General features: G+C 39.5%; 1 long non-coding RNA gene across 5 annotated transcripts in view; it reads left to right on the top strand.

The window, feature by feature from the left end:
- LOC136286315 (uncharacterized) overlaps positions 1-10,008 on the top strand; it is a 140,267-nt gene extending 130,259 nt beyond the window's left edge. For 4 of the 5 annotated variants that reach the window (XR_010719848.1, XR_010719847.1, XR_010719844.1 and 1 more), the window contains 2 exons: positions 2,194-2,331; positions 9,547-10,008. This is a non-coding gene — a long non-coding RNA (uncharacterized lncRNA). Of the gene's footprint in view, positions 1-2,193; positions 2,332-8,126; positions 8,413-9,546 lie in introns of those variants that run through there. The other variant, XR_010719845.1, reaches the window with a different exon arrangement.
- The last annotated feature ends 3,211 nt before the right edge of the window (positions 10,009-13,219 follow it).

Here is a 13,219-nt window from a genome sequence, read left to right as displayed (position 1 = left end):
AGATAATGATTGTGGCTGAGGTGGCTGTGAGGATGTGGATGCACGTGCTATGATGTCACTGGGGAGACAAGGAGATACCTGCCTTCTCCTCCTCTTCCTGCCTCTTATACTTGTTGTAGACATGAGGTTCTGTGCTGGGACCTCTGGCAGGGCTTCTCCCACATAGCAGACACCTCAACTTCTGTTTCAGTTCAGCTAACCCCAAAGTCAAACTGAAAGGAGGAAAAAATGGTTCAAGAAATTCATACCAGCATTCATACTCATCAGCTTTTATTCTGTAGGATGTGAAGCTGTTAGAGTTGTAATTCTCACCCTGCAGCTGTTTAGGGAGGTCCAAACGTGTGCAGCAGAACATAGGGCAAACTGCTGTGGGTACACCTAATTAACAGTCAACATGCACAGTACTAATCATCTCATCCTTGATTGTGTTCGAGTACATCACAGATCAGGACAACCTGAACAGAAAGCTGCAGGTCTCTGCTCAATAATTGAATCAAAATTGCCACAGCCAGGGTTAGTTCCATGGTTTTTTTGAAGACAGATCAGTGGAGAAGGACAAAACCCCAGAATAATGGTGGGAAGGTGTAGGAGAAAGAGATACAGGTGCCCTCGCCCTGATAAGTAAAATCCATGTTAATTACCCAATACAGCCTCGCCCCTGATGAGTCAAAGCTGTATCCAACAAAAATAAGTGTGATGAAAGGGAGTGGGTTAGCTGGGGAGGGGAAAATCATGAAGGAGGAGGAACCTTGAGGAAGGGGGAACCAGAGGATCATGAAGAAGAAGGATCCTGAAGAGAGAAAATCCCTGCTCTGGGTCTGCACTTAGGGCCTGTTGTTGGAACCTGCAGGCACAGTCTAGCTGGGTAAAAGTTGCATTCAGAGTCTGCAAACCAATCCCTACTGAAGAGTCTAGCAGGAGATAACCAGCAGTCAGAGGCTGCAAGGGAAACCGCCAGCAGGAGCTTGCTGCAGGCAGTCAGTGAAGGGTTTGGGGTCAGGATGGCTGAACTGTTAAGAGGAATAAAGCAGGACTCTTTTCATGCTGTGACAAACAAGGAGCCTGGGTCTCTGCTCATTTCTACCCTCTAACAAGAGGGCTGCTGCAAAAGGAAAGGTTCTACCTTGGTGTTCTGTCATGTACAAGGACTGCAGGATGTAGTACTAAGAGGCCTGAGATGTATTTTTAATTTCACAAGATGTAATTGGTCTAGTTGTGGAACAATGTCTAAGATTTTTGTCTTTGTAGTTTTTGCATAAGGCACGAAGGGGAGCCCTGTGTCATGGAAAATGGTTTTTTTTTGCCCCAAGTCAAGACTACTGTGCTGTAATTCCTTAAGAGACATACATGAAGATTTTATTAGTCAAAGATGATCTTCCAAGATCATCATCATTTATTACAGTTCTTGTGTTTTCATTCCAATGAGATTTATAATTATAAACTGGTAATTAAAGAGGCTCCACTCTGTAATTCCATAGGAATTCCACTGTGATCTGACATTAATTAGCAACCAATTACGGATTATGATATAACTTTTACGAAACTCACTAGTGTCTGGATACCTTCTATCAGGAAATGTTAGAAGGAATTTTGCCCTTGTGAGATGGAGCCTTGTTACGGGTTGATCAGTACTACCATGGGCTGTGAACGGGTTTCCATGATGGAGCAACCACATGGATGGGCAGGTTCCACCTGCTGTCCTCTTCTTTCTTGTGAGAGGCATTTTGCTCACAGGATTTCAACTTTCTGTCATGTCAACAAGTGCACATTCTTTGATGCTTAGATTTTATCTGACTTGTTATGTTAATCAGAGTGATAAGGTGCATTGCTTGATGGCTGAGGCAAGCCCTCTCTGCCTTGAAAGTATATTTTAAATAATTGCAGCCAATGAGGAAAAAGAGAGAAGTAGTCACAGGCTCCAGTGAGAATGTCTATGGGATATAGGATATGTGACAGCAGGCTAAGGGGATGAGCATTCAGAATTCTGGCATTGTTTCACCATCTGCATTAAGGATCTGATATCTAATGAAATTTGTATGTTTCCAAAATCTGACAGGTAAAATTTTATCTAGAAATATGTCAGTAATAAAACACCCAATGCATATGGATAATCAGGACTTAACGCCTCTTTTTCCTTATTTTTCCCCCGCTTCTCTTTGTCTCTTTTAATTTTTATTTATATTTTTTTTTCAGATTAGTTATCACCATTAGGCTTCTCAGAAAGAAGTGGGGAGTGGGATAATACCCAAATCCATTACTTGCAGAAACACGTAGAGAACAAGAGACCTAAAAGGAAACAACAGATTCTTTTTGCATGGAATGGAATATGAGGTAAGTTTTCAAAGTCTTGCCCTGCAGATTAATTTCCACCAACTCCACTAAACCTAATGAAAATCACAAGTGTGTTTCTAAATATTTCTTAGTGTGCTTCTCTCCTACCTCTTTGCAGCTTCTCCCTATCACCTCCTGCAACTCTTTTTGATCAAACCTCCCAGATTTTTCCCAAGAAATGCAACATTTGATCTGATTGGGGTTAGTACAGGTAACAGAGTAAAAGGAAGTGTGATCTTTAAGCCTTATCCACATCTATCTTCCATCATAAAGCATCTCTGATCTGAGCACGAAGCAGTTCAGGAAAACAAAAGTGTGGCTTATTTAGCAGCCATATTTTGTTGACTTTGGAGTCCCCGCTGTTCCTCAGGGTCATTGTGATTGCATGGACATACATCATTTATCTTTCCATTTTTTTGCCATTTTACAACAGGGAAATTGATGGGAGCAGTCGTCTTACTTAAACTCGGACAAGTCCTTCAAGTCTTGACCGAGAGATAGTCCCGACTGTTATGTCCTCCCTCATTAAAGGGATTGTACCTAGTCTTCTATAAAATAGATGAGATTTCAGCTTGGAAATTCCCATGAAAATCCCATTGTGTTTTGTTGCATCTAACTTGTTCTCAGGATATCTCTGAACATCTTTGCCAGCAAGCCAGAGATGTGTCGCTGGCAGCGGGGAGCAGAATGCAGCTTTGACACAGGGAAATGTTATAAACTCCATCAGATCAGCATCAGCAGTGACTCAGTCTACTCCTGTTGGACCCAGAGAGTACACATGAGCTAAACTTGCTGCTTTTGCATGTAACTATCCCTAAAAGGGATTAAGTTTTTAAGATCAGGCTACACGCATTTCAGATATTAATATATTCTTTTGGTTCTGTGCCCAAGTAAGATTTAGAGGAATTTGGAGAGCAGCTGGATGCTAAAGCTTTAGGAGGTCCAGCCTCAAAGCAGAGCTCATAGTAACCAACATTCTGTCAGCAAATCCTAATGCTCTTTATTTAACCTACTATTAAAGTTATGTTGTGTTATTTTTGCTTACCTTAATCTCAAACCTTGTTTTTTGTACGTTTTCAGAACAGGGCAAGCTCTTCAGGCTGTAAAATTTGTCTCACCGCCTTTGTTTTAGTTCAATCTGATGGCATTTGAAAGGGCAAATGAGAAAGGCAGGTATTATGTTTCCAGGAGAGAGTTATAAAAGCCTGAACTGCATCCGAAGTATATTTTACTCCTTATAATGAGAACTGGATGAACAGCATTTAAAAAAATATGAACCTGCCCCAACTACATTGGTTCAGATCTAACTGATCTAATGCAGTTCTCCAAAGAGTAATTGATATTATATAATGATAACTGGCAGTTTATGTCATGAAAGTGACACTTGACACTTTCCTGCTAACCAGTTTAGCATCATCAATTAAAACATCACTTGTGTAATGACATTTTAGTAACAAGTTTCATATCATAAATTATGACATCACCTTCTTTTATGGCATCAGGGTTGAATAAAAGGTTTTCTTTAGAAAAGTGAAAAACTAAAAAGAAATGGAGGAAGCATTAACGTTGCCTCTCATTTTGTCTTTTTATAAAAGGTACATGTGTTTTATTCCTCTGGCCACTGTCCTCACTAGGGAGGATCTGAAAGCTAAAGAGCTACAAACAGTGGTGAAATAAAAATTTAAAATGAACTTGCTTCAGATTAACACAGAACACCTCCCAGTAGATGGTACTGTCCTTTGCATCATACCAGTGAAAATCTTTGGGAAATGGAAAAAAACATGGGCATGCTCATGGTGGTGAACTCAATTATAGTGCAGTAATATTTCCCGAGATGTGGTGTGAAAGTTCAAGATTGCATCATCACCCAGTATTCAAAGTTCTTTTTCTTCATGGTCAGTGCCTTTGAAGTAATCCTTTTTATGTTGTTCTTCACAAAATGGTCCAATTTTGGTGCTGGAGTCTGGTATTCAGACTCTTCTGGACACTAGATTTTTATGACTGTTAGTGATTTGAGTCCTGAGTTGGCAAATTTATTCACATCTACTTAGGCTTATGGAACCAGACAGGAGCCAGACATGAACTGAGTTCAGAGGATTCCCAATTAAACAAATGTCTCTATGAATGTGTGTCTTTGTAGGATTAACTGCAAGGAGTCAAATATTGTCAGTATATCATGTTTTCAGAGATGGGTTTCTAAAGACACATGGCATCAGCTTCGCTCTTTTCCAAGGTCAATAATTGTTACCAGTGACCACAGCCACAAGCAGAACGAGCCATAACCAAGCATTTTCAAAAATTTCCCAGATTTTTCTTTTTTTCTTGAAGCTGGATCTTTATCATATTAAGTTGTGCTGAACTCTGCTGGGACTCCATCCTGAGATAATTCTTCTCTTCTAGTGCTTGGATAGAAACTTAGCCTGGTACATGCAGGTGGTCCCTGTGACTTCATATGCTTCTGCCATGCCTTGCTTTGATATCAGGTTCTTGGTTTGGATTTCAAGGGTTTGAAAAGTAGGGAAAGAATCCTGGATAAGAAGTCAAATTCACTTTGTGAAAAACTGGACGATTATTTGTGTATTTCCTGGGACAGAAACCTTTCCCTGAACAACCCAGAATGATTTTCCTTGCTAATTGCCAGGCTGTAAATCCAGGATATGATAAATGGGTGCCACATGGAATCTGGGCAACTGTTCCATGCTCTGGATCAAGTGTCCAGTGCTCCAGAGATGCCCTAATTCCAGCAAGAAGGTGATAATTCAGGAAGCATGAAAACACTTCTTAAATTACACACAAAATTTTAAGCAAATCTATGTAAATTGACAGTGCATGTCTTAGTGGCCTCCCGAGGATGCCATGATTTACCTACCCTCTTTTCTCAACATTTTTTTCCAAAAGTTTTTTTTCACCTCCATGAATATTTATGTCGATGCCTCATTTGCTGACTGAATTTCCACTCTACTGGAATTATGCTTCCCCATAGTACATGCAGGAAAGGTGAGCTGTTAGAGGTGAGGAAAAGAGACTCCATGACCTTTAGGAAATAGCAGGTGGTACTAGATAAAACCTATTCTGTGAGGGGTTACTTATGGACTGGTTGGACGTAATTACCAAAAAATTATCATCTCACTTAATGCAACAATTAACTTGTGGTAGATCAGAGTCCAAGTCTCCAGAAACTCTCTGAATTTTCACAAATTGGCTCTGCCCGTTGCCACTCTCCGGCAATGAGTAATTCTTAAAATAGGCGTGAGTGATAGATACCACATAATTCGAGTTATGAGTATGGACTTATTTACAGCTGGCGTTTTTTTTTAAAGTGAGTTGTAAATGTTAAGGTGCTAGATTCAATGCTTATAAATGTGTTTCCTTGGTGATAAAGCTTTCACTAAGCATGTTATCTATCTGTGCTCTCTCATATGCAGACAAGGAATGATTCACTCTGTGTGTTATAGGTCTTGTGCTTTAAAACTGAATCCTCTATTGACTAACGGCTGAGAAACACAGAAATCAAATCCACAGCTGTTTTTTCTTAAAAGTGAAGTTTTGGCAAAAGCAGCGAAGGCTTTTGTGCATTAGAAAAGTGTGCACTTTTAAAAGTTGTTCCACTTTTTATTTTCTCTCTGCAATACTCCCCAAAGTTAAAGAGTTTTCTTGTGTTTCATCTTGCAGTTTCAGCAGAACAGGGCTTTGATTTTGCGTGCCCCTCTACTGCCAGCTAAATGCAAAGAAGATGTTAGTTTGTGGGGGTACACATAGTTAGGAAGTAAACACGCAGAATGAAATCCTTCTGGGACAAAAAAAATGCAATTTATCTGATGACTGAAACAGTGGTGGTTGGAAATCTCTTCAGTGGAGACACAGAAATTACTTGGAAGAGGTGAGGTGAGACAGGAAGACCGAGCAAAAACCTCCATGCACTGACAAATAAAGTCACTTGCATTAGAGTGAGAAATGCTGATATCAGTGAGAGTTCTACCTTTCTTTTACCATTCTTTCCACTTTAGATAAATTCCTGTGTCACTTATGGAAGCTGGCAAGGGCTGGCATTGCTTTTCCAGCCCTGCAGGAACCCTCATGGAGACTCCCAAGGTTGCATCCCTGGCGGCAGGGATGGCTTGATGTGCTCTCCATCCCACAGGCACCAATCCTGCAGGTCCCTGAGAAATTTCTCATTGCTGGCTGGGCATGTAGGTAAATGTAAATATAAATGTCTTGCATGTCATCCTCCAAGAGGACTAACGCCCTGTGGATGGCTCTGATTAGAGCTCTGGAGAGAGGGGAATGTTGCAGTGCCTCCTGGAGCCCATGGTGCTGCTTTTGGATTTGCTGCTCTTGTTGTCTTGATTTTGGAACAGCTTTTGCTGGAGCTGTTGCCTGGATCCTGATTTTGGCAGTTTTATCTTCATTTATGCTGTTGTGTCTCAGTTTATCTTTGGAAATGTCCAGAAATGAAAGGGGCACCTCTTTGTCAATAGTGCAGAGGACAGAGAGTTTGTCTCCTTCACTTCAGTTGGCCTTGAAATTCCCCTTAATTACTATTGTCATTAGATTCTCACTCCTATCACCCACTCTGTCTACTCTACCTAAATATACTACCTCCGAATATAATAAATCTGATTAAAATGTGCCTATTATTTTTCTTTCTAAATCCTGTCCAAAGAAAATGAACCAGCAGTGTAGTTCCAGCATAGGAACTGCTGATTTTGCCACTTAATTTTCTCCCCCTTCTTCCTATTTCCCTTTGTTCTTCCCCTTTGTATCTCCAGGATACATCAACTCCTTGTCACTCTCACAGCTCTGCAGCTGCCTGTCAAGGAATCCATGGTAAAATTCCTGCCATTACCTCCACCTTACACTCAGACAAGCATTAGGCCAAGATCCACAAATGTGATTTGCTTGCCTGGATCTTGACTATTCCATGAAAATTTTTGTCACTCAAGAGGAGAAGACACAAGTCTACAAGCTTCCCTCTAGCCTGGAAAATTCCTCTAGAACCTCTCCCCTGGAAAAAAACACCTCCATCAAAACAAACAAATACAAGTGGATTGGAAAGAATTCAGTTTCACCTAAACCGTGGCTGGATATAGTAGAGACCAGTTTCCTTTGTGAAAACTATCTGGACGTGGAGTGAAATGAAAATAAGTATTCCTCCTGTTTCATCCTTGTCCTAATTTGTATTACTCAATAGCATTACAATAGAAAAGAAGAAAAGAACTTTGTAGGTTCCTGAAAGAATTTGAAGGAGGCAGATCCCTAGACGTTTTTTTAAACATTTTAAAAAGTGCAATAACTGAAACAATACATTATTGTCAGTATTTAAGGTCTGTTTAGTCAGTATTTCTGTATTTGTTCTCAATTATGAAACTGATATATTTTTAGTTAGTATTTTCATTTAGTGTTATTTCCTTCCTCCAAGCTGAAATATCTTAGAAAAATATTTACAGATCTGACAAAGCAATAAACAAAATCGGACAAGGTGATTACTTTTCTAGCAGGGTGCTTTCCTAGTCATGGGTGACATTTTTAATTGTTCTCACAGTGGGGTTGTTTAGAAAGCCCCTTTGAGTTCTTCCTCGACCAGAGCCAAATCTCCAAAGCAAATTCCTCCTTACTCTTACAATGTGATACTTCATTCCTGGCATATCTGTTTCTCAGAACCTGATTATGAGCTAGGGATTATGAACTAGTTACTTTTAAGGCTCTAATTTGGTGATTTGTTTTTTGTTGTGTTTTTTTTTTTTTTATCCCCTTTGTCATACCTCGATTTTTTATTTTTTTGGCTTCCTACAAAGATCTCTCAGGAGCACCTGAAATTCCAGCAGACGCCAAGAGAAGAACAAAGGCAGGTGGTGTGAATACCCAGCCATTCTGCTAACCTGTGGCTTTGCAGTGAACAACAGTTTTAATTTTAAAATAAGCTGTTGCTTTGGCATTGCTGGAAGGGGGGAAACAAGTGAAAATTATGTCATTTTTTATTTGTATCCATTGTACTTGCCTGGATTCTCCTTAGCTGATATATCAAGCCTTCATTAAATGCAAGATAGATGTGCTAATAGATACATCAGTTAAACCAAGTTGAACTGAAATGTCTCAGACAATAAAGCTTTGTGTAAATTCTAATTCAAGCAATTTCATCAAAAAGCATAACAAGTAGCTAATCTGGGATAGAAATGTTTTTTATTTCAGTGCCACGTTCTTCATAACATCCTTCACAGATGCTATAACGTTATTTTACTCTTTAGAAAAATATCTAACAACATGATTGTCTCACACCAGGCGGAATCCCAGTGGAAATTAAAATTGCATGCATTTTCTCATCACTCTTTATTTAACAACTGGGAGAGTTTTAATATTTGAAACTCAGCAAGAAAATTGTCTTGAAACGCAGAGATTCCTTTGGGGTAGTTTCACTTTTGTTTTGTGTGAACTTCAGCTGAGCAATTTTTTTTAGAGTAATGCAGATCTGTGGATTGAATGGCAGTTAACAGGACTTTCTATATGTGCTTCTCACCTAACATAGAAGAAAAATAATCGCAAGGAACATTCTCATAAAACAATTTGAATCAGCTGGTGTTATTAATAAAGATGCTCTGGTTTAGATTTTTAATTTTTTCTTTTAAACCCATATCACTGGGTTTAAAGGTCAACTTAAAAGTGACTCTGTTCCTGCATGAAAGGCAGTACAGTTGTGACACTTCTCAAATTCTCTTTTCCCTTTTTTCCCTTTTTTCCCTTTCTTTTCCCTTTCTTTTCCCTTTTATCCCTTTTCCCCCCTTTTCCCCCCTTTTCCCCCCTTTTTTCCCCTTTTTTCCATTTCCTTATTTTTTAATTAATTTAATTTTATTTTATTTCTTTATTATTAATTGAGAGGACATCTCAATTCATGGGATTTGGTAATGCAGTTTGCTTGACTCGGAACAGAAGCATCCAAAAGGGTGGCTCACCTACAAAACGAGCTGCTTGTTTCCTTCCCTCCAACAACTGAAGGACAAATGTTTGCAATGCACAATGACATTTCAGTAGGCTCCTGCAAGTGGTCGTAGGAAAGTGACAGTGGATTTAGGAGGGTTGATTCTATCAGCTGATTTCCATTAGGAGCTTTTTATTTTTTTGCTTGTAATCATCTCCTGGGAGATAGGTTTGCTACCAAGACCCCACTGGCAATCACACAGTGGCTTCCAATATTCATTATTGCTCGTATCTCTTCTGCAGGCTGAAGATTCAGGGGTCAATAAGCACCTTGCAGAAATACTCAAATCACACTCGGAGAATGTGGCTGTGGCTCTGCCTTGCCTTGGGTATCATTGCTTGTTTTCGTGTGCTCAGCAGAAATATTGACGCTCACGTTGCTTGCGCCTGCATATTTCCACCTTCAGCATTTCTGTGACAGAGTGAGACCTGCCAGTCCCTTTCAGGAATTTGGGGCCCTTTCCTTAAATGTTTCCACCAAAGTCAAAACAGCAATGTCCAAGGCCTCTCTTTATCCAGAGCTTTACACTGGAGTTGAAATTATTGCTACTAAGTTCCAACACAACTTACTTGTCAGTTTGGATGATTTCACACCCAAATATATGATTGGATGTTTCTTTATTTTTGTTATTTTATGCTTATTGTATGATATTTTAATCCTTTCCAGTGTATCTTAATCACGACACCTTATTCTTCCATTAAATGTCTCACAGGAATTTTGTTTTCCAATTCTTCAACTAAAAAAGAATATCTCAGGTCTCTGAGTTGTTTCAGGCATCAGATCCACCTCTCCACTGCAGCTTTAGCAAGACCAAGCAGAAACTAAAATTACACCAGTCCTGTGCAGATATACAAGTCAGTATTTGCCAGACCAGAACATTTATCATCAGACTCCATTTCAGTGGCACAGTGAGAACCTGTGGGTAAGTGTTTTGCAAAAGTCAAATTTTTCACTTCGGAGCAGTCTCAGAACTCCTAAAGAGTCAGAAGCTCATTCAACTGTTTGTTTTGGGTTTTTTGTTTGCACCTAAAGTGAATACTAAGATTTCAGTAACCTGGTAGTGGATGGAAAGACCACATTTCTGAAAAAAGAGTGCTGTTGCTAGATTTGAAGAGATTTCTGACCAATTAACCAGGGGCTGATTTTACATTCTAAGCCTTTGAAATTCCAGTTTAAATTGGTCGAGAATTGTCTTCATTTTGTTTGTGCAGAGCCCAGCACTGCAAACACCAGCCCATGATCTGGTTGTGATGCACAGTGGGGTTGTGGAAGGCTGGATATCCATATCAAAAATTAACTACTTCCTGCTGAAAACCCCTGTCATCACCCTGTCCGTGCTCAGGATTTTGGTTTGTGTCAGTTATAGGGGACTCTTAGGAGTGTCCACAACTCTCAGCAGATTATTCAACAAGGCTGCCAGTTATTTCTCTTTGCAGACCGCCTTGGTTACCCCTTTAAATATTGGACCTCTTATTATTGCAATCTTCAGCCCTATCAAAGTCATCATGATTATTTCCTAGTGGTGTTATGCCTGTATTAACACTACTGAGACAAGTACATTGAAAGATTTCCCTTTTATAATGCAGCCTGAATACCAGTTTTTGAGGAACGAACAGTAATCTTAGTGATAGAAGTTGCTTGTGCTGGACAGCATTTTATTTTTCTTATTCTCTATTTTAACAAGGGCAATCAATTTATTTCCACATTTTCTTGTGAGACTTTGCCGTCTGGGTAAAGAGCATCTTTTATCTCCCTTTCTCCCCCTTTTCCCAAACCTTCTTTGCCTGGAAGATGGAATGTATACATGATATCCCTTTCAGAAAATATATTCATCATATATTACAAGTATTGTCATTATGATGTATTAACATAATGCATCATCAGAGAGCTGTCAGGGTGAAGATTTATTGCCCTAAAATAAGTTATGATGAGACACTGAGAAATGGGCTGAGAGAATTTTTTGTTTATTTTTCTAAATTAAGGACCTTTAAAGTAAGTTTTAAAATCTCTTACCTTCATGAAGCAATAAGGAGGGTCACAGAAAAGAGGACTTGAATCAGAAATGCCAGGACTCAGAATGTAATAGATTTTTTTTTTTCCCCCAGGTAGTTTCTATGAATTCTGTAAAGTTTCAGTTTCTAACATAGATGAGTGTTAGTGAGCAGCCCAAGTCATTTTAATCAACCTGAACCAAACTTTATTGTTTATCCTTTAAATAAAACAGTCACCAAAGCATGAGGACTTGAGCTAAAATTGGCAAACTGTGTTAAAATGGTAAAAGTCTAATTGCATTTTAGCACAAAAAGCTATTTCCTTATCCAGGTGTGTTCAGTGGACTTATCAAATACCTGATAGCAGCACCCTGAAACCAGGGAGAGCTTTTCAGCAGGGTTTGCACAGACTTCACATCAAGCCCCTTCTTTGTATCATGTGGTGAAGCCATGAAACTTGGCACATTTATAGCATTGTAACATAAAGCCATCTGTGTACAAGCACAAACTTTTCCTCATTGCCAAAGTGCTTAATGTAATTACAATCAGGCTTGCTTCTCCTCTGCTCGGTTCATCCATATGCTGAGATGGATGAAAACTTGCACTGGTAAAGAATCCCACAGCATCTGAGTTTGTGTGCTGCTTACAGCAGAGTGCATTGCTAACCTTGTAAATCTTAGGCACTTCTGCATTTTAGGAACACACATAAGCTTGCAGGATGTCCTGCAGGAAAACTCCTAACAGAAATAGGCCCAAAAATTCAGCTTGGATTCTTTTCTTGCTAAAGGACACGAGACACATGGCTTAGGAGCTCAGTTGTCCTTGCTTGCCTGTATAAGCCCATGAAAAGTCAAGAGGTGACACACAGCTTGGATACCTAAGATGGGAATTGCTTTCAGGATTCAGCTTTTACTCTCTGCTGGATGGAAAATAAATGCAGAGTTCCTCCTCGCCTCGCTCACTGCCTAAAGAATGTTGCATTAATCCCGAGTGTTGGCAAGCAGTTGCCGAGTAGTTGCTTCATCTTTAAAATCAGTCTGTGTTGACTTCAGCTGTGTTCAAGCGCACTGTCATCCCATGGCATTTATTGTACCCTTGAATTTCCCGTGCCATGGTGTTTGCATGCAGTTCTTTTAATCTGGATGTAACATTGGTCAGTGTTGGTTAAATACCGAGGTTGGTTACAGGTTAATGAATGCACTGTGCCTGCTGCTGACTGATGTAATTACTGATAGGTGCTACACTGAACTTGACCCTACAGCCCCCCAGACTTGTACTTGGCTTTATCAGTGGAGATGGTCTGTCCAAAAGGAATACTGACATTAAAAAGAAACATATGCAGTGGATGCCTTTGCAGGCACAGGGAGTGTGTTTTCAGGAAAAAAAAAAAAAAAAATTGCTGGAGGCAAAAAGGTGGTTATGCCAGAACAGTCTGTACTTTTCTCATCCTGAAGGAAAATAATGATAAACCACTTGATTTTGGCCAATTTTAGGAGGACAGTTTAGTTTATTACCTAAAATGTAGGTGTGAAGTTACTGCCAAACTTACACAAGTGCCCTCTACTCAAAGTCCTTTATAAACTCAGCTGCTATGAATACAGGAAAAAGTTTTCTTCTTCCACAAGTCTCAGAATGGCTTAATCGTGTACAGTGGCACAGATACATTGGCTCAAGCCGAATTTATTTTGAGATTGTTATCAGAAATGGATATCTACAGATGCTTATAAAGCAACTGCACTTGGCAGATGCCAAATAACCAGTTTCTTCACTTTAAAGAGGGCTTTACTGGCTCTCCATTAGGATCTGTAAATATATGCTTATGGTTAAAAATTGAGTCCTCTGTAGGGACACCATATCTCCATGTCAAATCCAGCAGGGATTTGCTTTTCTAAACTGAGATGTAAGAAAAGCACAAGATTTTAAC

This window comes from Chamaea fasciata, unplaced genomic scaffold (genome assembly GCF_029207755.1).
Source record: "Chamaea fasciata isolate MVZ Bird 193981 ecotype frontalis unplaced genomic scaffold, bChaFas1.0.hap1 SCAF_3, whole genome shotgun sequence".
Classification (NCBI taxonomy): domain Eukaryota; kingdom Metazoa; phylum Chordata; class Aves; order Passeriformes; family Sylviidae; genus Chamaea; species Chamaea fasciata.
The sequence above is the reverse complement of the archived record's forward strand: the minus strand, read 5'-3'. Positions and strand labels throughout refer to the sequence as shown.